Below are 22842 nucleotides of genomic sequence, written 5' to 3' on the forward strand. Positions count from 1 at the left end.
TATGAACTCTCTACTATCTATCTATTACTATAGATAACCTCATATAAGTGGAATCCTACAGTATTTGCCTTTTTGTGACTGGCTTCAGATACTTAGAATAATATCTTCAAGGTTCATCCATGTTGGAGCATGTATCAGAATTTCTCCCATTGTCAAGGCTGAAAAATATTCCATCATATATACTGCATTTTGTATACCCATTCATCCATCAATGGACACATGAGTTGCTTCCAAGTTTCAGCTATTGTAAATAATGCTGTTACGAACATGGGTGTACAAGTATCTCAAGACTATGCTTTCTTTTGGTATATACCCACAAGTAGAATTATTGATAATTCTATTTTTCATTTTTTAAGGAAACTTCATGCTGGTTTCCATAGTGGCTGCATCATTTTACATTCCACCAAAGGTGGGTCCCAATTTCCTTACACGCTCACCAACACTTCTATTTAAATACTAACCATCCTAATGTATGTGAGGAATATTTTATTGTGGTTTTGATTTGCAATTCCCTAATGATTAGTGATGTCATATATCTTTTCATATGCGTGTTAGCCATTTATTTATTTTTTTAAAGTTTATTTATTTTTGAGAGACAGAGAGAGACAGAGCATGAGCAGGAGAGGGGCAGAGAGAGAATCTGAAGCAGGCTCCAGGCTCCGAGCTGCCAGCACAGAGCCTGATGCGGGGTTTGAACTCACAAACTGTGAGATCATGACCCGAGCTGAGAAGTCGGACGCTTAACCAGCTGAGCCACCCAGGTGCCCCAGCCACTTATTTTTTTAAGGAAATAAAAGTTTTATTGCATACATCACAAGGAAGCAGCAAGCTGCACAGCAAAGGAGAGGTTGTCTGCCACTTGCTACCCATTTTTATATCATCTTTGAGAAATGTCCATTCAAGTCCTTAGCCTATTTTTCAATTGAGTTGCTTGTTGTTTGTTGCTGAGTTACAGGAGTTCTATAAATTCTGGATATGAACCCCTAATCAGATATACAATTTGCAAATATTTTCTCCCATTCCATCGTTTGCCTTTTCATTATGTTGTGTTTATGTCCTTTGATACAAAGAAGTTTTTAGTTCTACTGATTTATCTGGAGATTCTTTCAGGCTTCCTACACTGACAGTCATCATCAAATAATGGCAATTTGGTTTCCTTTCAATTCAAACATCTTTTCCTTGTTTATTATGCGGCATGAGACTACCAATAAAATGCTGAACAGAAGCAGTGATGGCAAGCCTCTTTGTTTTGTTTTCAATCTTAAATAATTTCAACATTTCACCAGTAAAAATAATAGATACTATCAGTTTTTATAAATATCCTATATTAGGTTAAGGAAGTTCCTTCTATTTCTAGGTTGCTAAGGTTTTTTGTTTTGAAACTGTTTTCGGGTGTGTGTGTGTGTGTGTGTGTGTATTTAAATTATCAATGGATATTGGGTATTATTAAATGTCCTCTATAAGTCTTTTGAAATGATTATATGGACTTAGTCCATCAATCTATGAATTTAGTTGTTATAATAATTTATCTCTAATTGCTGGAATAAAACCAGGGTGATCAGGCTGTGGTATCTTTTGTACACACTGCTGGAATCAGTTTCATAGTATTTTGTTTAGGCTTTTACTTCTGTTCATGAAAACATCTTATAAGTTTCCTTTCTTGCTGTCCTATGAGGTTTTGGTATCAAGGTTCTTCTGGCCTCAAGAACGAAACTGGAATGCTCATTATTTTTTCTGGAATCTGGGAAATGTTACATAATATTGGAATTCATCTTTTCTTTGAGTGCTTGTTGAAACTCATGTCAAGTCATTTGGGCCTGGTTGTTTACTTTGTAAAGATTTTATGCTACTAATTCAAATTCTTTAATGATTATACCACTATTTGGGGTTTTTATTCCATTTTGAACCAGTTTTGGTAAGAAGGATTGTGTTAGGAATTTGTTCATTTCAACTAAGTTTTCAGTAACCAACGTACCAGTTTTCTTGTCATCTTTCTGTTACTGATTAAGTCAAATGTACTATAGTCACAGAATATAGTCTGTGATACTAATTCTTTCGAGGCTTCCTTACTGTGGTCAATTTTTTTTTGTGTTTGAAAAAAATGTGTAATTAATGGATGCACTCAAACTTCCTATGGTCTGTGTTTTGTCTAATGATTCTAACAGTTGTTGAGGGAAGTGTGTTAAAATTACCCATTTTAACAACGTATTTTTCAATTTCTTATTGTGCCTCTATTATTTATGTATTTTACAGCTACATTAGTAAAGGTGTATTTGTGGAGAACTTTTTAAACATTTATTTATTTTTGAGAGACAGAGGAAGGCAGAGCACGAGCGGGGGAGGGCCAAAGAGGAGTGGAGGGGACACAGAATCCAAAGCAGGCTCCAGGCTCTGAGCTGTCAGCACAGAGCCTGATGTGGGCTCAAACCCACAGACGGTGAGATCGTGACCTGAGCCGAAGTCGGACACTTAACCAACTGAGCCACCCATGTGCCCCATGTGGAGAATTGTTAACTGCATCCTTTACCTTTGGCAAACTAGCTCTGGTTAAGAAAACAAAAAACAAAAAACAACTTTATTGTGATCAAGCATAGTGTAAAATATACCATTTTAGCCTCTCTGGTAAAAATTTTTGCCCTGAAATCTATTTTCTGAAATTAATATAGTTTCACTAAATTTCTCTTAGTTGGTACTTTGCGTGGTATGTCTTTTTTTATCCTTAACATTCAACCTTTCTGTTTGTTTGTTTGTTTACTGTTTCTTATAAGCAGCATGAAGTCAAATAGAAAAATAATAATAACCATTTGATTATTATCAAATGGTGCCTGGGTGGCTCAGTCAGTTAAGCATCTGACTCTTGATCTTGGCTCTTGGCTCAGGTCGTGATCTCACAGTTTTTGAGTTCGAGCCCCACATCAGGTTCTGCACTGATGGCCTGGAGCCTGCTTGGGATTCTGTCTCTCCTTCTCTCTGCCCTTCCCCTACTTGTGCATGCACGTGCTCTCTCTCTCTCTCCTCTCAAAATAAACTAAAAAAAAAATTTTTTTTAAGTATCTATTTGACAAGGGGCGCCTGGGTGGCTTAGTCGGTTAAGTGTCCAACTTTGGCTCAGGTCATGATCTCAGTTTGTGAGTTCGAGCCCCTCGTCGGGCTCTGTGCTGACAGCTCAGAGCCTGGAGCCGGCTTTGGATTCTGTGTCTCCTTCTCTCTGCCCCTCCCCCACTTGTGCTCTGTCTCTGTCTCTCAAAAATAAATAAATGTAAAAAAAAAAAAAATTTAAATATCTATTTGACATCTGCTGCTTTTTATCTGGAAAATTTAATTTGCTGATTACTAATATACTTTTACTTATTTCTATATCTTATTATATCACTTGGTTTACTATTTATGTCATTATTTTCCCTACATCTTTATCTTTTCTTACTTTTTAGGTTTTTTTCTTTTTCTCATTTTGTTTTCCTTTTATGGCAATTATACTCTTTGAGTCCACTTTTTTAGTGGTTGCCTTTTGTTATTTGTTTTTTTTCCTGAACTAGAAGCAATGGTTATTAAGAATGTAATGTCGGGGCATCTGAGTGGCTCAGTCAGTGAAGCATCCAACTTTGGCTCAGGCCATGACCTTGCAGTTCATGAGTTTGAGCCCTGTGTCGGGCTCTGGACTAACAGCTTGGAGCCTGGAATGTGCTTCAGATTCTGTGTCTTCCTCTCTCTCTGCCCCTCCCCAGCTTGCACTATGTCTCTCTCAAAAATAAAATAATTTAAAAAAATTAAAAAAAAAAAAAAAAGAATGTAGGGTCAAGTTCCTGACGGTGCTTTGCACACAAAGTAAGGCTCATTTAACCCTCCCAACAGTCTTATGAATTAGGTGTTAACAGTCTCAATTTTATAGGTGTAGAAACTAAAGCTCATATAAACTAGGCATGTCTGATTCTTTTCACAGTATAACACAGCCCCTCAACAGGTAAAATCACTCAGAGAAAAGAACACATAGAGATTAGGAGGGACGCCCCGGACAGTGAGACATTCTTCTTGCAAGGAGTCAGCAACAGACTGGGGACACCAAGCACCAGCATGGAGGTCGTGAAGGAGAAGCCTGGCTGAGGGATGGGGACACAGAGTTTCCAACTGAGAAGCAGACTCCAAGTTAGGGAGGGAGAAGTGCCTTGCGCTGTTACTGCTGCCCTGTATGCTCCTGCACCAGGGCTAAAACTTGCTTTCCTCAGATAACTGTGGACCAGGCACTAAGACACCCCCCCAATTTTTGTTGCTGCTGTTGAGCTCAGATGATGGTATTTTCAATCAGCCTCAAGCTAATTGCTTGCACAGCACAGGCTTCAGCTCAGCTCAGGGCACATGCTGACAGGCCCTGACACTTGGGAGCACAACAGCCTAATGGAAAAAGCTCAGTATTGGTGCCTCGGAGGCCATTTCTGTCATGTTCACTTCAAATTACTCTCTCTGAGTCCATCATCCTGAGCTCCAAGCCACCACGGAGGGGATCCAAGCAGAAACATAAGCCTATTAAATCCTCAGACAAGCCAGGAACCTCCACTAACTATTTTAACATGAACACTTACCACAATCTTAATTAGCATCTGTACTCTCACTTAACTTAAAATCCTTAACTCTTAACTTAAAATCCTTAACTCTTAACTCTTAACTTAAAATCCTTTCCCTCTACTCATGCCTCAGCCACATTCGTGTCATCGTTGATTAGTTCTCTAGCTGCATCTTATGTCAAGCCCACAAAAATTAGTTGATTATTATTTTACACATGATGCTTATTTACATTTACCCACATTTACCAATTCTTCTTGTATCCCATTTCTTCCTTATTGCTTCAATCTATTTTTTCCCAAAAGTATATACTTTATTGTTCCTTCAGCAATGGTCTATGGGGGCAAAGCCACTAAGAATCTTTGCAAAAATAGATCTTTTTTCTTCTTTGCTCTTGAATAGATTAGTTAAGTACAGAATTCTAAGTTGATCTTCTTGCTCTATCCTTTAATTGCCTTTCACATTTTCCATTTCCCTGTATCTGTGTTCAATATTCTGTATCCTGGTTAATTTCTTCAGATCTGTTTCCCATTTCTTAATTTTTGCTGTAGCTGTCTCTAATCTGCCATTTAACCTCTAATGAACCTTAATATTTTTATTTCTAGAAGCTCAACTTAGTTCTTTTTCATATTGGCTTGTTCCGTTCTAAAATGTCACTCTTCCTAAATGTACTTCTTTATCTTTTTAAATGTAGAATTTTCTAAAGTTGTTGGCACACTAAAACTCCTATTTTTCTCTTGCTGATAATTTCATAACTCAGTTTGCAATTTTTAATAATGAGTTCACCTTTAGCAGAGACTGCTTTTTGTATGGGAGTCCCATTTGTACCTTCTCCAGCCACTGGAATATTTTTAGTCCCTCTTTTTCAAGGAGGCTGCTCTTCTAAAGTCCCAGCCTTTACAAAAATATCAGTTCTATTCATCTTGAATGGATCCAAGTTAGATTTCCCATGCCATGGGGGCATTAAACCCCAACCACTGGCCTAAATCCAGTATCCAGTCTGAAACCCCTTGGGACACCACAATTTGGGGTTTAATTTTTGATAGCCAGATATTTCTCTTTTATTCAAGTTCAATTCTGCATTTTAGTTTTGTTGTTGTTACATTTAATCCAACATGCTTATCTGTCACTGGGGATGGGAGACTACAGTTAGCTCAGTCTACCATGTTGCTGAAGCCAGCAGTTTTAAGTTGGAGCAACAGACAGAACTTCAGAAGTTGAATTATTCTTGTGCTTCCAAGATAAATGCTACTCATCATGCATCAAATTACTTTTTTTTTTCTTGAGAGAGAGAGAGAGAGAGAGAGAAAGAGAGAACACACAAGTGGGGAAGAGGGGCAGAGGGACAGAGGAAGAGAAGAGAATCCTAAGCAGGCTCCATGTTCAGTGCAGAGCCCAATGGGGGTCTTGATCCCACGACCCTGGGATCATGACCTGAGCCAAAAACAAGAGTTGGAAGCTCAACCAACTGAGCCTTTCAGGTGCCACTACTAATTTTTTTATGTAGGATTTGGGCATCTATATTCTTTTTAAAACATATTTATTTATTTTTGAGACAGAGAGCATGAGCAGGGGAGGGGCTGGGGGCAGGGAGGACAGAGGAACCGAAGCAGGCTCTGTGCTGACAGCAGTAAGCCACACACGGGGTTCGACCTCATGAACTGTGAGATCATGACCTTAACTGAATTCAGAAGCTCAACCGACTGAGCCACCCAGATGCCCCTTGGGCATCTATATTCTTAAGTAAGGATGGCTTATTGCTTTCTTTTCTGGTGTTTTCTGGTGCCTATTTGTACATGGAAGTTATGCTGGCCTAGTAAAATTGGTTAGATGGGTTCCAGTATTTTCTTGTGCTCCACCATAGCAGGCATAAAATGAAAATTATCGATTTCTTGAAGATTTGAGAGAACAACACCTGTAAAACAGTCTGAGCTTGAGGGTTTCTTTAGCGTGTAGATCTGTGATTCCCATTCCAATATTTATGACTGGTTTGTAACCTATTCAGATTTTCTACCTTTTATACTAAATTTGTTAGTATCTGTTTTCCTAGAAAATTGTCCATTTCATTTAGGTCTTCTGATTCATCAGCATAAAGTTCTTTTAGTCATATTTTTTAGGCTTATTAGTTGTACTTTTTCAGTTTCAGAGTTGAAATCTCATTTTGTTTATTTTCTATAATTTTTTGCTAACTTATATACTTAAGGGTATAATAATTCTTCCTTTGTGTATAATTTAAGGACGTAGGCTTCGACATGTGCTTTCCAGTCATTTAATTTTGATAATTTTGATTATCCATTATCTTTACCCCACAGGCTTAGAACTCCAGATGTGTATACAGGTTATTTCTTCTTTCTGTTGTTGATTTCTACTTTTACTGCACTGGGGTCGGGGAATGCTCCACTCTGATGCAAGGTCAGAAGGAGAGGAGGGGCTGGGGCATGGGGACACTGGAAGGAAAAAGCTTCACAAGCAGAGTCAGTGGGAGGAATGGCAAGAAGTACAGTGTGCTGGGAGCGGAGCAAAGAGGAGAGAGGAGGCAGCAGAGCTTGGGTGGTGTAGGGCCTTCACCCCAAATGAGGTGGGAAGCCGGAGGAGTGTGTGGAACGGGCAAGGATGTGAGGTGTCTCATAGGATTGTTGTGACTGCTATACTTAGAACAGATTGAAGGTCACAAGTGCAGAAATGAGGGACACCATGGAGAAAGGCTCCACAATAATTTCAAAATGTATATATTTATACACATACATAAATAGACATGCAGTTATTAAAAGCAAGACAAATAGGCTCACAACTGAGAGCAACTCTTGTAAATTATACCTTTTGGTAGCATTTTGAACTCCCATTTTGTCCCTTCCAATGTTGTTTGCCTTGTTTTGTCTCATATTAATATTTTATACTGCCTTTTTTGTCCCTTTATTGTCAACTTTTGAATCCTTGCCTAAAACAGTATACTGTGTGCTTTTTGTTGTTGTTGTTTTGTTAAATCTGAGTTTTTACCTCTTAAGTAGGTGAGTTTAATTCATTTTCATTTATTGTAATTATTGATATGTATGTTTAAATTCATTCATAGCAACTTATTTTGTGCTTTGTATTTACCATGGTCTTCTTTTTTTCTACTTTCACATCTCCTTTTGGATTGTTCCAGTTTGTGTGTGTTACAGTTTTTCTTCTAATAGTTTTAAGGGTCTAGATTTTTTTTTTCTTTGAATGACTGATTTATTCTTTTTTTCTTTTGATTTCTTTTTTTTAGATTTTTATTTATTTTTTTAATTTACCTCCAAATTAGTTAGCATATGTTACAACAATGATTTCAGGAGTAGATTCCTTAATGCCCCTTACCCATTCAGCCCATCCCCCCTCCCACAACCCCTCCAGGAACCCTCCGTTTGTTCTCCATATTTAAGAGTCTCTTACGTTTTGTTCCCTTCTAAGGGTCTAGATTTTATATCGGATTCTAGTAGCTGCCCTTACATTTTTAATGCACATATTTTCTTATAGAGTTGATTACATTTTATCATCCTCCTCCTGCAATCCCATGCATGCTTTTATTTCCTTTTCACTCCACCTAAGCACAAATTCCATGTTGCTATCTTTGCTGATTAAAGTTACAACTTGCTAAAAGTCATCTTCTCTTTTACAACCAATGTTTACTCAGATTTAACATTGTTTTCCTGCTTTCTCTGCTTCTTCTTTTCTCTTTTATCCTATTGCTACCTTCTTGGTTCATTTTTTGTTTTTTTCTTACTGCAGTGTATCTATCTTTAAATTAGTTCTTTCAGCAAAGGGCTGTCAAAGTCCTTCAAGTCTAAAAATGTTATTATGAGTGCCCTCACTGTTGAAAGATAGTGTGGGCAGAAACAGAATTTAGGTTCTGATTTATTTTCTCTCAGCATCTTTAAGACACTGTGCTACTGTTTTCTTAAAGAGATTAAATCTAATATTATCTGGATTCTCATTCTTGTGTAGACCATCAGTCTTTTCTCTCTGGTATCTCTTTGGAATTTCTCTTCTTCATTATCACCGGGATGTATATAGGTGTTGTTTTGTGTTGTTCCTTTTAAAATATATTCTTCTTGACATGTCGCAGGCTCTTTACACTTAAGGGCTTGCACTTTTTCCGTTCTTGCAACTCCTATTAGATAAATATTGTAACTTCTACATGGTCCTAAATGCCTCAACCTTTGTTTCAAACTCTTATCTCTTGATGCTGAGTTTTGAGAGAATTTCTCACCCTATTTTAGTCCACTAATTTGCTCACAGTTATATCCAGTTTGCTATAACCTATCCAATGAGCTTGTTCAACAAGCATATTTTTCATTTTAATTACTGTTGACCATTTCATAACCTCTGTTTCTTGGAAGCATGGAAGCATGCTTGGAAGCATGGAAGTCTATCCTTGGTCCTCTAGGAAAATTAAATTGACCTATTTTTAAAGTTTCTTTCTCATTGTTCTGCTTCCTAACGTGTTGTTCTCCTATTTTTATTTCACAGTGCTAGGCTTCTTCTGGTGTTTCATGGTTCTTGGCCAGGCAAACATCTCCCACAGGGACTGTTCAGCTGCCATCTTAGCCAGCAGTGGCCTTCCGGCCAGAGGATCTCATGCGAAATCTGTTCTGACAAAGTAGGCAGATCAGCTTCGGGGTCCCGGCAGTAGTGATGACCTCAAACAGGCAGTGGGAGCAGCTCATTTCTGCAACTTCTCATTTAATGTATACCTTCTCTGCTTAAAGATGTCTTATGGCTTCAGGTCTGGAACATTCTTTTTCTTTTTCTTTTTTACGTTTTTACTTATTTATTTGAAAGAGAGAGAGAGAGCATGCACGTGCAAGCTGGGAAAGGGCAGAGAGAGCAGGAGAGGGAGAATTCCAAGCGGGCTCCCCGCTGTCAGTGCAGAGCCTGACGCGGGGCTCAATCTCACAAACCGTGAGATCAGGACCTGAGCTGAAATCAAGAGCCGGACACTTAACCGCTTTACTGACTGAGCCACCCAGGCACCCTTCCTTTTCTTTTCAATCTTTAAAGGGAATTTATTCATCTAACTTAAAGTTTTATCATTTCTATGGGTTTGGTGCAGAAGAAGGAAGAAGTAGTGTTTGGTCAACCATCTCAAAACTAGATCTATTACTTCTTTAAATATAGTCTGTCTGCATTCTCCTCAGCCTCTTTCTGGGATTCTTATTAAATGGCAATCTTCCATTTATCCTCCACATCTTAACTGTTTTTTTCTATTACTTTATCCTTTTGCAATGTGCTTAGGAACATTTCTCTGCTCTAGTTTCCAGCTCACAAACTTGCTCTTTAGCTGGAAACACTGTCAATTAGCCCATGTAATGAATCTTATTTTGACAATCAAAATTGTAATTTCCCGGATCAATACTTAATTGTGTTTGGTAGATAAAATAACGGATCACCTCTCTCCAAAGGTTTCAACTATACATATTATAAAATCTGTTCTATTTATTCTATTAATTCTATGTCTGAGATAAATTCTTCTGTTATCTCCTCTGCAAGGTTGTGTTCCTCTGGTTTTTGGTGATTTCTAGCAAAGTGCTCATCTTTGTTGTCAAGGCTCTGTTCAGACAGTCTATCTGTGTGCACTACCTACTCAGAAGGAAGACGTGTCTTCAGTGAGAGTGGCAGGGGCACAGGAGGTACCACCTCATGGAAAGACTTTGTATCTAGTCTTCAGAGCATGGGAGCTTCTTATTCTGGAATTCATCAAGCACCTGGAACTCAGCCCTGTCTCTCCAACCCCAGTTCCTATATACACTACACCTGCCTGAGACACCTCCATCACCATGCAATGGTACTGGGGTCACTCTGTCATTGTGCTGAGCCCTTCACAGCTCCCTATAACAACTGCTTCCAAGTGGAAATAGACACTATTCTTCTAGATGCTATTCCTATCTTGAGCAGCAATACTTTCCTGACGTTGTTTTGGAACAAGGTTTTCTTTTGCAAATGGATCCCATGTGCTTTTCATGGGGATTCTTCACAGTCTAGGGCCTGCCACGGGTTTTCCTTCTTTTTTTTTTTTTATCCCTCTAGTATATTTGCAGATTATTTTTAAAATTCCAATGTACCATTTCTAAGTAGCTGGGACAAGAAGGAATGGCTACACCAGGACCTCAGTCCACTGCCTTGAAACAGAATGCCCACTTCTTTTTTTAAGTTAAAATTAATAAAAATTTATTTTGAAAATTTTATAATATCTCTTGTGATATATTATTACTTTTGGTCTTCAGAATAACTACTTCAGAAAGTAAAAAACTCAAATTGCTAAGCTCCAGTTTAACTTAGTTTGTAAAGCTATAATTTTAATTGATTAATGTATGAGAGAAATGTAATCCGTGTAATTTTTGTTACTCTTCCAAGATGTAAGAGTATTAGCTCTCTGACAGTTATGAAAGTGTGGTTAGGTAAAATAAAATGTAATTAGTTGGCATATGGCTTCTGAAACATGCTTGTAAGTTACAACAACCTCTTAACCCACAAAAAAGGAACCACTGCTATTCCAGCTGGTCCACCAAGAGATGGGGCAGGAAGCAGTACCTACCAAAGAACAGCAGTACCTTGGTCTGAGCAGCGAACAGCTTCAGCCCCTCTTTCAGAAGAAAAAGAAGACAGACCTGTGGGAAGTCAGTATCGACAGACTGACTACCTAGGGATGCCATGATCGCCAACACAGTATTTATGGTTCTACACACACTGGGTGACAGTGGCCCTTGAAGCACAAACGAGTGCTACATTAAACGCAAGTAAATTAAAACTGAAAAAGTTGTGAATGCGGATAGACAAAAACACAGTTCAACACCACGCCTTGCTCCCAACTGAGTTGCCATATCAAGCTGACCTGAGTGGAAAGCGTTGTATTTGTGTGGGAGGTGGCCCCCTTCACAGTCTACACAGCAGTGAAAAATGTGGTGCTGAGTGTGGACTGTCCTATAAAACATCAGTTTGATACCATGGATAGAATCTTCCTTCTCTGTAGCTCTAACTGGCAGTTCATATTCCCTTCCTCTTCAAACAATTTGTTAAGAGTTTTGTTGCTCTATAAGAGAATTAAAACGAATATATTCCTTATAAATGAAGATGTGGATAAACAGTAAGGCTCATACACTGCTGGTGGGAGTACACAGAGGTAAAGCCACCTCAGAAAGCAATTTTGCAATATCTAGTAAAACTGAGGGTGCGCAGTGCCCCAAATCAGGGATCCCACCCCTAAAAACACACCCGAGAGAAGTTCCACACCACACAGGATGACCTGCACCAGAAAATCCATTAAAGCTTTGTTTGGAAAAGTAGAAAATTAGAAACAAGTTGAATGGTCAGTCAATAGGAGGGTAAAATGTGGTATATTAACAGAATTAAATCCTATATGGCAATGACAATAACTACAACATAGAGATCATTTAAAAAACAATGTGGGCAAAAAGGAAGCTGCAGAAAAATATATGCACTATAATATTATTTTGATAAGTTTAAAAATATTAGAAAGAGTCGATACTACCCAAAGCAATCTACATATTCAATGCAATCCCTATCAAAGTAACACCAGCATTCTTCACAGAGCTAGAACAAATAATCCTAAAATTTGTATGGAACCAGAGAAGACCCTGGATAACCAAAGCAATCTTGAAAAAGAAAACCAAAGCAGGAGGCATCACAATCCCAGACTTCAAGCTATACTACAAAGCTGTAATCATACTACAGTATGGTACTGGCACAAGAACAGACACTCAAGATCAATGAAACAGAATAGAGAACCCAGAAATGGACCCACAAACGTATAGCCAAGACAAAGAAGGAAAGAATATCCAATGGAATAAAGACAGTCTCTTCAGCAAGTGGTGCTGGGAAAACTGGACAGCGACATGCAGAAGAATGAACCTGGACCACTTTCTTACACCATATGCAAAAATAAACTCAAAATGGATGAAAGACCTCAATGTAAGACAGGAAGCCATCAAAATCCTCAAGGAGAAAACAGGCAAAACCTCTTTGACCTTGGCCGCAGCAACTTCTTACTCAACATGTCTCCGGAGGCAAGGGTAACAAAAGCAAAAATGAACTACTGGGACCTCATCAAAATAAAAACTTCTGCGCAGTGAAGGAAACAATCAGCAAAACTAAAAGGCAACCGACAGAATGGGAGAAGATATTTGCAAATGATATACCAGATAAAGGGTTAGTATCCAAAATCTACAAAGAACTTATCAAACTCAACACCCAAAAAAATAAATAATCCAGTGAAGAAATGGGCAAAAGACATGAATAGACACTTCTCCAAAGAAGACATCCAGATGGCCAACTGACACATGAAAAAATGCTCAATATCACTCATCATCAGGGAAATACAAATCAAAACCACAATGAGATACCACCTTACACCTGTCAGAATGGCTAATATTAACAACTCAGGCAACAACAGATGTTGGCAAGGATGCGGAGAAAGAGGATCTCTTTTGCACTGTTGGTGGGAATGCAAGCTGGTGCAGCCACTCTGGAAAACAGTATGGAGGTTCCTCAAAAAACTAAAACTAGAAGTACCCTACGACGCAGCAATTGCACTACTAGGCATTTATCCACGGGATACAGGTGTGCTGTTTTGAAGGGACACATGCACCCCCATGTTTATGGCAGCGCTATCAACAATAGCCAAAGTATAGAAAGAGCCCAAATGTCTATTGATGGATGAATGGATAAAGAAGATGTGGTATATATATATACAATGGGGTATTACTCGGCAATCAAAAAGAATGAAATCTTGCCATTTGCAACTACGTGGATGGAACTGGAGGGTATTATGCTAAGTGAAAGTAGTCAGAGAAAGACAAAAATCTTATGACTTCACTCATATGAGGACTTTAAGAGACAAAACAGATGAACCTAAGGGAAGGGAAACAAAAATAATATAAAAACAGGGAGGGGCAAAACAGAAGAGACTCATAAATATGGAGAACAAACTGAGGGTTACTGGAGGGGTGGTAGGAGGGAGGATGGGCTAAATGGGTAAGGGGCATTAAGGAATCTAGTCTTGAAATCATTGTTTCACTATATGCTAATTTGGATGTAAATTTTAAAAAATAAAAAATAAAAATTAAAAAAAATTTTTAAACGTAAAAAAATATATATATATGAAAGAATGCTATATATTTTAATAGTCACATACATATGTATAACAAAAAAATACAAAAATATGAATGGAAATACTAAACACCAAAATCACAGTAGAGGTTACCTCTGAGGAGGAAGGAGAATGGGTATGTATTACAGATTTCTTTCCGTATCTCTACACAAAAATCTATTTCACTTATTTTGACTGCATATACAGAATTCCATAGGTATAGTTATTATATATCATAACAAAATTTAACCATTTTGCTACTATTGGATATTTTGGCCATTTCCTTTTTGGGGGGTGGGGATGGGCCTCATACAGAGATCCTAATATATTTGGTGCAAATGTTTTTATGGAAGAATTCCTAGATGGGGAATTGTTGGGTCAAAGGTTGTATTCATTTAAAAATCTTATTTTTCAAATGTATCCATTCACACTCCTGCCAAGAATCTTCTAGAGTCCTCTTCTCCACATGCTACCAGAACTGGATGTTATCAATCTCTAAAGAGTCAGGTGGGCATAAAATGAACATGTCCATGACCTAAAGTAGTTTAAAAACTGGAACAAGTGGGGAAGGCCAACTTTTAGAAAGTTCTTTTTTTTCTTATGTTTTTAAAATTTATTTTTGACAGAGAGAGAGAGAGACAGAGAGACAGAGCATGAGTGGGGGAGGGGCAGAGAGAGAGGGAGACACAGAACCCGAAGGAGGCTCCAGGCTCTGAGCTGTCAGCACAGAGCCCGACGCGGGGCTCAAACTCACAGACTGCGAGACCATGACCTGAGCCGAAGTCGGACGCTCAACTGACTGAGACACCCAGGAGCCCCTAGAAAGTTCTTTAATAAACACTAAGGTATAGAGACTAATGACATCCTGAGGACTTACGATATAATGGAACGTACAGACAAACGAACAGATACTTACAGTGGGGTGGTGAGTGCTTTCAAAGAGGTGTTCAGTGGACCACAGCAGAGCACAAACAGATACAGAAATCAGCCTGGGAAACCAGGAAAAGAGGCAGCAGCTAAGCTGAATTGTAGAGGCTCTACAGAAGGTGGCAAGGAAGATGGGGAGGAGAGGAGGAAAGGGGCACCTAGAACAACAGATTCAAAGAAAGGTAAGAAAACATGGTGGAAAAGCACCTGCAAGTAGTTTAATACTGATAGAGTGCTGCCTGCGAGTGGAAACGATAAATAAAAGTCCCAGACCAAAGATACTTGTAAAAGCTTTCAAACATTACTCCGTAAGACAGAACTTCAGTGTGTTCTCGATCATTTGATTTACAAGTTGCTTCTAGTATAGACTGAGCGGACAGTTCTCTGGCTCAAAAGCAGTGACAGGTTGCATGGCAAAATAGAAAAGGTGACCAATACTTCAGGTTTCAGCAAACAAAGGGTCTAGTCAGCTAAAACAAAAAGAAGCAGAGCACCGAGTACTATGGAAGTAGACTGACAGGCAGTCAGGGCCCAGGAAAGAGAGGCTGGAGGGCAGGAAGCATGGGGCGAAAGAACCCAGAAGACCTGCCATGTGCTTCTGTGCACAGCAGCGCTGTCCGGAGCCTGGAATGTAACAGGTACTAGAAATGTTTATTGAAGGATCACCAGGGCAGAGGGCTCTTTGCCTGGCTTAGATCACCACCCATATGACTACACCCGGTCACCCAATAGCTGCAGAGACTTTCACAAATACTGCCACAAGTCGAGGCAGGAGTCAATTAACAGCATCCATGAGGCAGACATGCCAAAGTCAGGACCGAAGACCACCACCACCACTATTACCTAACACTGCTCTCAAATAGCTTCTCAAACTTGCCTGAAGATTAAAAAAAGAAATCCTGGGGTACTCGTTTTAAAAATAAAACAAAACAAAGCAGATTCTTTTGCCTCAACCCAGACCTACTAAGATAAAATTCCCAGGCATAGGGGCTTGGTACTTTGTATATTTAATAAGCTGCCCAGCAGTCTTTTCAGGCAAATTTGGGCAACCGCTACTCTAGAAGTTCCTAAGAAGGCAGAGGTTTTTTTGTTTGTTTTTGTTTTTAAAAGTTGTAACGATTGGAAAATTACTAAGTTAGTTTCCTCTAAGTGATACAGTTGTCTACTTAGAAGTGGGAGCAAACTGGGGCGCCTGGGTGGCGCAGTCGGTTAAGCGGCCGACTTCAGCCAGGTCACGATCTCGCGTCTGTGAGTTCGAGCCCCGCGTCGGGCTCTGTGCTGACAGCTCGGAGCCTGGAGCCTGTTTCCAATTCTGTGTCTCCCTCTCTCTCTGCCCCTCCCCCATTCATGCTCTGTGTCTCTCTGTCCCAAAAATAAATAAAAAACATTGAAAAAAAAAATTTTTTTTAAAAAATAAAAAAAAAAAGAAGTGGGAGCAAACTGACTGAAACATTATTAGAAACATGTATTGAGAGAAAAGTCTGTAAGGCCTCAAGATGGAAATGTCTATTAGACCACTGAACATAGGAGTCCTAACCTGGATAAGAAGACTGGGCTGAAATTAAGAACTGCAGGAATCTATCCATGTCCAGGGGGATCATTTAAAAACCTAGAACTGTGTGAAAAATTCAGAGGGAGGGCACTGAAAGAGAAGAAAACACAGTTCAGGAGAGAATGCCAGGGAACATATATCTGGTTTATCAGAGGTAATCAAAGGTTTAATCAATAACACATGAACATTCCATAATTGAATACTTTGTAGTCACTAAGTGGACAGAGAATGTGAGGAATATACAATACACATGTATTAAACTTCTTTGCAGAAAAAGTTCTCCCCTAAATCTGCACCAACAGATCTCAGAAAGCACCAGATGACAATTCCTGATATATATGAGTTCACATAGAAACAGGCAATTCACATTGCTGGATCACATGGATCTCTGTAATTCTCTCCACACATGGAAGTAGGGTATACATTCTCCAGTTCCGCTCTGGTGGCCAGCTGTCAGAATCAGGAACGATCTAAAGCTGGACAAAGGGCTGTGGGAAGTCATGACCACCAAGAGGAGACCGCTCATTTGAAGAAGCCATTTGGGTTAAGTCATTCATTTCTCTACAGATGGAAAACCACCCTATCATCTCTTTGCTCTAAGAATATTCAGGCTGGTTGGAAAAAAAGTGCCTTATTGTTCATAAACTATACACCAATCCTTTCTTTGATAAGCATCCATCTTTTTAAACAGCTGGGTCCATTTCAAATATTCTGCTTTCAAACTCAGCACTTTTGCAGCTGTAAATGGATTTAAGAATAAATAGTGCATCCAAATATCATAGTAGAGTGGGGGCGATGTTCAGATGCTGAAAAAAGCAATATTTTAAACATCCCGATCAACCTATTGAAAATGTTGATAAATGCTGTCAGGATATCTCCAGCCTATTCCTTCTATCTCTCAGCTGGCACCAGAAAGTCCACAGTTTCAGAGGGAGCTTGGTCAGTGAAGCAGTCAGCTGAGCCATCAGTCAGGAGAACTTCAGGGCCCTTCTCCCCAGACCTTCATACCACAGGGACAGGAGGAAAGATAGGAACCCAGAGCTCTGCACGTGCCTGGCAAGGCTTCTCCCAACTAACACTCAGAGCGACAGCACCACGGTCTGCCTTGGACACTATCTGGGGCTGATTCCAGCACAACCTTTGTCATAAGGTTATCACACCATGCTTGTTCCACAAGAAATCCAAGACTCCCACTTAGATTCTCATAAGGCTCTGCAATACCCTTACATGACCCCATCTCACTAATCCTCACTCTCAAATCCTTCTACTTGTCTTCATAGTCCCCATCCCCCAAATCCCTTCTCTGGCAAAGAATCCTCTTCTCTGAGTCTTACTTCACCTTCTTGCCCTGGGAGGAAACCTGGCTTTCCCTGAGGGCTCAACTCCCCCCCACCCAACCAACCCTCCCCCCCTTCACAGCCATTCAAGATGCACCTGCTTTCTCTCTCACACCCTCAAACTGCTGGATCTCCAGCTGTGGATACGTGCTCCTAGAATCTCACTGCCACTCCCATATCATTTTCTCTTTTTCTTAAAACCCCAATTTTGAATGTCACGTCATCGGACCAAAGCATCAAACATCCCTCTGTAGTGGAGTCCAACATTACGGCTAACATAATTCTTGTTGATTCCAACATCCACATAGAATTGACCCTTCCCATATGCTAGTTATAGGGGGTTGAATGGTGGCCCCCGAAGGATATGTCCAACACCCTGATCTCTGGAACCTGAGAATATTACTCTATATGGCTAAAGAGTGAATGCTACCTCCTATGGCAAAATGCAATTAAGTTAAGGATCTTGTGACCGAAGAGTTTATCCTGGATTATCCGGTTGGCCCGTATGCAATTACCTGTATCCTCATAAAATAGACACACAAAGGAAAAGAGAAAGAAGAGGAGGAAATGTGACCAATGAGGCTGTGACTGCGGTGACACAGCCACAAATCAAGAAAAGCCACCAAAAGTGAGAAGAGACAAAGAATGGTGTGATGGTTAGTTTCATGTCAACTTGCTGGGCTACCGGGAGCCTAGATATTTGGTCAGATTTTGAGTGTTCCTGTGAGGGTGTTTTTAGATGGGATTAACATATACTCCCCTCCCTGCTATAAGTGGGCTTCATTCAATCAGTTTGAAGAGCTGAACAGAAAAAAAGGCTGGCCCTCACCCGAATAAGAGAGTATTCCTCTGGCTAGTCTTTGAATTAGGACACTGGCTTTTTCCTGCCTTCAGACTTGAATCGCAACATCTGCTCTATCTGGGTCTGGAGGCTGCCAGCCTTCAAACCCAGACAGGACCTACATTATCAGTTCTACTGGTTTCCAGGACTTCAGACCCACACTGGCTCTACACCATCAGGTCTCCTGGGTCTCCAGCTTGCTGACTCATCATGCACATCCTGAGACTTGTCAGCCTCCATAATTGCATAAACCAATTCCTTATAATAAATCTTTACAGATAAATATATATATAGGTTCTGTTTCTCTGAAGAACTCTAATACAAATGGATCCTTCCCTAGAGTCTGCAGAGAGAGTGTGGCCCTGCTGACATCTTGATTTCAAATTTGTGGTGTCCAGAACTATGACAGAATAAACTCCTGCTTTAAGCTACCAAGTGAATAATAATGTGTTCTGGCACCTATAGGAAACTTATACACTGGGATTCCTGGAACTCACCTTCAACAACCTTCCCTCACTCTACATTGGCCACCAGCCTCAGAGTCACATCCTGGCACATCTTACAGCCAATTACCGTACGTCACCTAAAATCTCAATTTCAAGCGCCTCATTCTCCTACAAACTTCTGTCTAGCTCACTCCTTCAACAGAACTTCAAGGCCAGCAGGTCCACTACTCCACTGAGCCTACCACCTTCACATTGTTCCTTATCTAACCTCATGGCCTCATTTCTCCTTTAACCAACCTACACTCCATGGCCCATTATTATATTCATTTCTTTGCACACTCTCCAACCCCTCTTGCCAGCTCTTCCTTTGTCAGACTCTCTGTCGAAACCCCAACTTTATCCACTCTGCTCCTTTACCCTCTACACACTGGGGAAGTAAATACACAACTATGCTGACTGGTCTGACTTTGGATTTTATAACCACCAACCTCAAGTTAGTCATTCCAATCTCAGTTTAAATGTCATCTCTTCAAAAAGGCTTTCCCTGACCAGGTTAAAAAAAAAATAATAACAGCTTTATTGAGATATAATTTACATACCATAAAGTTCACCCTTTTAATATTACAATTCAGTGGTTTTTAGTATACCAAAAGAGTTATACCACCATAACTAATATGTCATTTCAGAACATCTTCTTCACCCCAAAAAAGAAATCCAATACTCATTGGCAGTCAACCCCCATTCCTCCCTTTCCTCAGCCCTTGGCAACCACTTCTCTGTCTCTTTGCATTTGCCGATCCAGATAAATTTCAGATAAATAGAATCCTACAATATGTGACATTTTGTATCTGTCTTCTTTCACCTGGCATAGTTTCAAGGTTCATCTATGCTTTAGCATGTATCAGTACTTCATTTATTTTTATTGTCTAATAATATTTTATTATATTGACATACATTTTTTTTATCCGTTTGTCAATTGACCAATATTTGGATTATCTCCACTTTTTAGCTATTCTGAATAATGTTGCTATGAACACTCATATACAAGTGTATGTGTGGACATGTATTTTCTCCCAAAGGACAATTTTCACCTAGGAGTGTTGGACCACATCATAACTCTGTTTAACATTCTGAAAGGGACACCTGGGTGGCTCAATAGGTTAAGCGTCGGATTTTGGCTCAGGTCTGTGATTTTGATCTCGCGGTCTGTGAGTTCGAGCCCTGCAGCGTCAGGCTCTGTGTTGACAGCTCAGAGCCTGGAGCCTGCTTCAGATTCTGTGTCTCCCCATTTCTGCCTTCCCCCCACCCCCACTTACACTCTGTCTCTCTCAAAAATAAACATTAAAAAATTTTAAAACAAACAAACATTCTGGGGAACTACCAAACTGTTTTCCACAATGGAAAAATTTTACATTCCCACCAGCAGTGTACCGGGGTTCCTGTTTCTTCACACCCTCATTAACACTAGTTATTGTCAGTTTTTTCTTATTTTAACCACTGTAGTGGATATGAAGTGGCATGTGATGGTGGGTTTGATTAGATATTTCCCTAATGACTTAACGAGGTTGAGCATCTTTTCATGGGTTTATTGGCCATTTGTATATCTTCTTTGGAGAAATGTCTATTCAGACCTTTTACCCATTTCCCCCCCAAAGTTACCTTACTTTTTTTTTTTCATTACAAAAACACATGACAGAAAATTGGCCATCTCACTTCAGTAGTATTAAGTATATTCACACTGTTGTGAAACACGTCTCCAGAACTTGTTCATCTTGCGAATCTGAAACTGATTACACGACTCTCCTTCTTTCTTTCCCCCACCCCCAGCTCCTGGTAACCACCACTCTACTTTCCCTATACCCATGTTTAAATTGGGTTATTTGGTGGTTTTGTTGAGTTCGAAGAGTTCTTTATAATTCTGGATACAAGTCCCTTATCAGGTAAGTGATTTGCAAGTATTTGCTCCTTTTCAGTGAGTTGTCTTTTTGCTTTCTTGCTGGTATCCTTTGAAGCAGCAACTTTGTCATTTCAATGAAGTCCAATTTATCTATTTTTCTTCTGTTGCTTGTACTTCTAGTGTCACATCCAGAAGGTGCAGCATATCCCAAGGTCGTGAAAATCTATGCCTATGTTTTGTTCTAAGAGTTTCCTGTTTGTAGCTCTTACATTTAGGTCTCTAATCCATTTTGAGTTAATTTTTTATATGGTATAAGGTAGGCGTCTGGTTTCATTCTTTTGCATGCGGATATCCAATTGTCCCAGTGCCATATTTTGAAAAGCCTATTTTTCCCCTCCTGAATGGTCTTATCACCCTTATTGAAAATCTATTGACAACAAATGTAAGAGTTTATTTTGGGACTGTCAACCCTATTTCATTAATCTATACATCTACCCTCATGCAAGTACTACACTGTCTTGATTACTGTTTTACTGATAATATAGGTTTTGGAGTCAGGAAGTATTGAGTCCTCCAACTGTGTTCTTCTTTTTCAAGATTGCTTTGGCTATTTTGGGCCCCTTGCATATCCATATGCATTTAGGATCAGCTTATAGGGTTATGTAAAGACGCAGCTGAGATTTTCATGGAAATCGCATTGAATGTGCAGATAAATTTAGGGAGTACTGTCATCTTAACAATATTGAGTCTTTTGATCTATAAATGTGTAGGCTTTTCTATTTACTTAGGTCTTCTTTAATTACTTTCAATGATGTTTCATAGTTTTCACTGTACGTTTGCTATGCAGCAGGTACCTAAAAAGAATTCGTTATGGGAGTTCCTGTCTACTGGCTTTTGTTTTCTCTGTGTGGTAAGAAAGGAGGTCATCCTTTGAAAGAGAGAGAAGAGTGGGGGTAGATGGTTTTTAACAAATGGAGTTTTTTATTCCTACACAACTTTAATTGACTATTGCCAAGAATGGAAAGCAAGGTGATCAGAGCAATGTGATAGGACTGCACTACTGAGAATCAATACAAAGTTGGGGATCATGAATTTATGCTAATACTAGTCAGCCCTTTTGTATGGCTTTCTCCAGAAGTACTTAGGAGAAAGCAGACAGATTTAAGTCATCCATGAATTTAGTTGACAGAGATCTGGATAAAAAATCACCTGACAGTGGAGTTTATGGTACAGGAAGGAAGCGCTGTATCTAAAATGGTAAGGAGAAAAGAAAAAGCAGACAGGTCAATGGAACAGAGGTTGGAAGACATGAGGGACGGTCTTCGGGAGAGATGATGAACAAGTCAGCTGGAACGACAACGGGTACCGACACAGAATGGGGTGTCTAAATCAGTGGTTTTCAAGTAGAGCAGGTGGAGTTGGCAAAAGGGTCCAGGTGGAAGTGAGGGAGTGGATGTCTGAGGCTCAGTGGAGAAGACAGAGTTGGGGAAGTCAAGAAACTGTGTGGCCAGGGTCTTAAAAGATCTGACTATACAGATACTGAAACCAACCAAGAGGTGACCATAATTCTGGTACCAATCCATACAGGGGTGAAGGAAAATGGCCAGAAAGTCAGGGGCTAACTGCAGTCAGGAAAGAAGAAGGGGGCTGGAGTTAAAATGGCATGAGCCTCAAGGCAGTATCCTGCTTCTTGTCGTTGTTTGATCCAAGAGATTCAGGGTGTGATGGGCTAGAAGTGGAAGGTGGAAAGCAAGGAAGAAAATAACCAGGATGAGTAGTAGGATATGCAGAATTCTAAGGTGACTCTCAGCAACCCTTATCCTCATCAAATGTCTCCCCTTTGAGCGTCATTGGAACCTGTGAGTATGATGAACTATCACTCCTTTGACTATGTTACAGGGACATTACCCTGATGGGTTTGATCCAATCGGGTGAGCCCTTTAAAAGGAGCATTTTTTCTGGCTAGCTACAGAAGAGAAAGTCGGGGATATGTGCTCCAGTAGGCTTGGAAGAAAGCAAATGTCCATTCTGTAAGCTCCATATGGGGCCACATGGCAAGGAACTGCAGGTGGCCTCTGAGGAGAGTCATCCCTGGCTGGAAACTAGCAGGAAAATGGGGACCTCGATACCACATCTGCAACAAAATGAGTTCTGCCAA

General features: G+C 39.8%; 1 protein-coding gene across 26 annotated transcripts in view; it reads right to left on the reverse strand.

Annotated features, from left to right (window-relative positions):
- DTNB (dystrobrevin beta) overlaps positions 1-22842 on the reverse strand; it is a 244904-nt gene that overhangs the window by 123368 nt on the left and 98694 nt on the right. The gene's annotated exons all lie outside the window — the stretch shown is intronic.

This window comes from Neofelis nebulosa, chromosome 9 (genome assembly GCF_028018385.1).
Source record: "Neofelis nebulosa isolate mNeoNeb1 chromosome 9, mNeoNeb1.pri, whole genome shotgun sequence".
Lineage (NCBI taxonomy): Eukaryota > Metazoa > Chordata > Mammalia > Carnivora > Felidae > Neofelis > Neofelis nebulosa.